We start from the raw sequence: 3996 nt of genomic DNA, 5'->3' as shown, positions 1-3996 counted from the left end.
AGACCCATGCGAGTGTGTGGTGTGGGGCCGGGCTCGCCTCGCGGGGCCCTCGGCTCAGAGCGCTCCTCTCAGGAGCCGGGGAGGGGGGGGACGGGGCGGGGGACAGGGAGAGAGGGTGCCGTGGTGGGGGGGTCCGGCATCCCAAAACATTCCCCAGGGAACAGCGGGAGCAGCCGTCCTGCTCCTGCCGCTGGAGTAGCTGCCAGACCTTTCCCAAGAGTTTTCCCAGTCCCGCTAAGAACCAGAGTTCATTTTCCGGCTTCTTCGGGTTTGCCAGGAGAGGTTCCCCACACACACACACACACACACCCCCCGCGAAGGGTTCGGTGGGAGCCCCCAGGGTTGGGTGGGAGACCCCCCACCCCCACCACCAGCCCCCACCACCAACCCCGGGCTGCGCCCGTCCGCACCCGGCCCTGCAGCACCCAGCGCCCACCCGCCCCCCCTCGCCCCCGGGGCCGGGGGCCCTTCGCACCTCGGCGGGGCCGGCAGATAAGGGCTATCGTGTCCCCCCATTGTGTGGAGCCGGAGCTCCTCTCCCGGCCCTTTGATCCCGCCAGCCCCCCATCAGGCTGATACCATCTCGTCTCCTCCTGGTTTCGGCGCGGGAAGGTGGGTGGGTGGGTGGGTGGGTGCTGACTCACCGCCCAAGCGCCTGCCCGGGCACCCTCGGGGATGCTCCGCTCAGCCCCCGCTCCTGGCCGGCCCCCGGGGTCTGCAGCATCGCACCCCGAATCCCCTGGGACCGCCCAAAGGCTCGCCCCTGGGGGAACCCAGCCTTGCACACACACACACACACACACCCCCCCCGAGGTCCCCACGTTCGTCCTTCCTTTGCTCTCAGAGCCCAGAGGCCTCTCGGAGCGCGCCCAGGATTTTTGGGAAGCTCTAGAGTTGGGTAAGACCCAGCCGCTCCTCCCAGGAAGACCCTCTCACACAGGGCCCCCAGGAAGCCGTGTGTCCCCACTGCGTGTCCGGGCACGGAAGCGTCATTTGTCCTGAGACACCATGTCTGTGCCGCAGACATCCCAGGACAGCCTGGGGCTTGGGGCAGGGTCTGTGCTCAGCCACAGCCTCTCCGTGCCTCAGTTTCTCCAGCGTAAAACAGCAGGGAGGACCGGCCGGTGCGGCCAGGCACCGCGGTGATGTGGGCAATACCCAAATTCCCCCCCGGGCTCTGTAATGCAGAGGCCTTTTTTAATGAGATCTGGACCAAATCGTCCTCCAGGACTTTGGACATCTCAGCCGGGTTGGGAAGCACCATCCCTCCATCCCACCCACCCAGCAGCTGAGCAAACCCACGGTGCCATGGAGGAGCTTTGGTGTTCCTCCCCAGGGATGGGGCTCCTGAAGCTGAACCCGCTGCCCAGCCCTGGGGTGCAGACTGCGGCCGGCTCCTGACCCGGGGGGGCCCTGACCCTCTGTGTGCGGGGGCTGCAGCCCACCAGGCTGCGATTGCCTTAGGCACGAACCTCCGCGTGATCCGGCACAGCCCGATGGCGGCTCCTCCATCACCTGCCCCAGGACAGAGGGTGAGCTGAGGTGAACAAAACATCATCTGTGGTCATACGCTCTCTCAAACTCTTGTCTCCAAGCCAAACCCCTGCCAAAACAGCAGATTTCCATCTCTGCCCCCCACCCCCAGCCTGCAGCCATCTCAGCCAACTGGGGAGGACAAACGCATTTCTCTCTGCTCCCCTTTTCCTAGCAGGATCCCACCCATCCCCGGCAGGTTACAGACGGCGGAGCTGGGCCTGAGCCTGGAGCACGAGCAGGCTCCAGACACGGGGCTGATGGAGGAACGCACCCTTCCTCCTTCTGGAGCAGGCGAAGGCTCTGCCCCGAGGGACATGGATGGCCAAGACCTGGCCATCGGCGCACAATGACCCCGCACAACAACTGGGCACCTCACGCAGCCCCCCCAAACTCGCCTCATTGAAATGTACGGGGGGGCACACACCGAGCAACCCCACTGACTCCCTCCACATCCCCCAAGTAAAACCATCACTGCCACAATGGGCCCCGCTCCTACAAAGGGGCCGGTTCAAAGTCAACGTCTCCCTTCCCCTCCGCCTGTATATGAAAGGGAGCAGGAATGCGTTTGAGGCCTTGGCGGGCTGGGGGGCTTCCTGGGGGGATGGAGAGAAAGAGCAGGTTGGCAGGAGGAGGGGGTCCTGCTGGGGAACAATAAATCAAAGGGAAAGGGAGTTACTGCCCGGCCAAGGATCTTCTGAAACCCTGGGCCGCAGCGGGAGCCCGGGAGGAGCAGGGCTGATGGCTGCGATTGGAGTCCCGCAGCGAGACTTCCTCTGCCCGCCGGCAGCGGGCAGGCAGCAGAGCAGGCAGCGGGGCAGGCAGTGGGACAGGCAGTGAGCAGGCAGCAGGGCAGACAGGGGGGCAGACAGCAGGGCAGGCAGCACGGTAGGCAGTGGGGCAGGCAGTGAGCAGGCAGCGGGGCAGGCAGTGGGTAGGTAGTGGGGCAGGCAGCGGGGCAGATAGCAGGGCAGGCAGTGGGGCAGGCAGTGGGGCAGACAGCAGATCAGGCAGTGGGTAGGCAGCGGTGCTGGCAGTGGGGCAGGCAGCGAGTAGGCAGTGGGGCAGGCAGTGGGGCAGGCGGTGGGGCAGGCAGTGGGTAGGCAGTGGGGCAGGCAGCGGGGCAGGCAGCGGGGCAGATAGCAGGGCAGGCAGCAAGTAGGCAGTGGGGCAGACAGGGGGGCAGGCAGTGGGACAGGCAGTGAGTAGGCAGTGGGGCAGACAGCAGGACAGGCAGTGGGGTAGGCAGCGGGGCAGGCAGTGGGTAGGTAGTGGGGCAGGCAGCGCAGTAGGCAGCAGGGCAGGCAGTGAGTAGGTAGTGGGGCAGGCAGTGAGCAGGCAGCGGGGCAGGCAGTGAGTAGGTAGTGGGGCAGGCAGCGGGGCAGATAGCAGGGCAGGCAGTGGGGTAGGCAGTGGGGCAGACAGCAGATCAGGCAGTGGGCAGGCAGTGGTGCAGGCAGCGGGGCAGGCAGCGGGGCAGGCAATGGGGTAGGCAGTGGGTAGGCAGCGGGGCAGACAGGGGGGCAGGCAGTGGGGCAGGCAATGGGGCAGGCAGTGAGTAGGCAGTGAGTAGGCAGTGGGGTAGGCAGTGGGTAGGCAGCAGGACAGGCAGTGGGTAGGCAGTGGGGCAGGCAGTGAGGCAGGCAGCGGGTAGGCAGTGGGGCAGCCCTGCCTGCATGGCAGCATCCCTGGCAGCCCGGCCTGGGGCCTGGCTCTCCCCTCGGCATGGCGGAACCCAGCGCCGCAGCACAAGGTGCCTCCCCAAGCCCGGGCAGCGGTTCCCCCCAGGCAGGTCCCAGGGCTGGGGGCTCATTCGGGGTTGCCCCAGTCGCCGCTGACGAGCTTTTTGCCTCCTCAGGTCATTTTCCTGGGGCTGCTCTCCCTCCCCAGAGCAGCCTGGCACAGCCGGCACAGGCAGCCCGGCACATGCCCAGCCAGGCGCCAGGAAGGGGCTTTAATTCCAGCTCATCCTCTTGGTCATTTTTTTTTTTTTTAATTTAAAGACATATCACTACTAGGGAGGAAATGTTCCACTGCCCTCAACGCGCGGCAGTGCCACGTGCTGGGCTGGGGGCTGCTGCTGGCACTGGGTGCCAGTCCCTGCACAGGAGTCCTTGGGTGCCAGCCCCTGGGTAGGAGTCCCGGGGTGCCAGCTGCTGGGTGCCAGTCCCTGCATAGGAGTCCCGGGGTGCCAGTCCCTGGGTGCCAGCCCTCTCGGGAGCCAAAGCAAGTGCTTCGTAACCAGCATCAGGCGCTTCCCCCCGGTCCCACCAGCAGCCCCGTCCCCATCCCACCCCGTGGGGGAGGCTCCTCCATCCTATCTCTTCGGCATATCTCCAGTGCGAGACGGCCGCAGGCTCCCAGTAATCCGGGTTAATAAACAGGGAGCAGCGCTGGCAGCGGGATCGCCCCTCGCCCTGCTCCAGCCGGAGCCAGGGGTGCCCGTGATGCCGCTGCCGGGCC

This window comes from Chroicocephalus ridibundus, chromosome 15, assembly GCF_963924245.1.
Source record: "Chroicocephalus ridibundus chromosome 15, bChrRid1.1, whole genome shotgun sequence".
Taxonomy (NCBI): domain Eukaryota; kingdom Metazoa; phylum Chordata; class Aves; order Charadriiformes; family Laridae; genus Chroicocephalus; species Chroicocephalus ridibundus.
The sequence above is the reverse complement of the archived record's forward strand: the minus strand, read 5'-3'. Positions refer to the sequence as shown.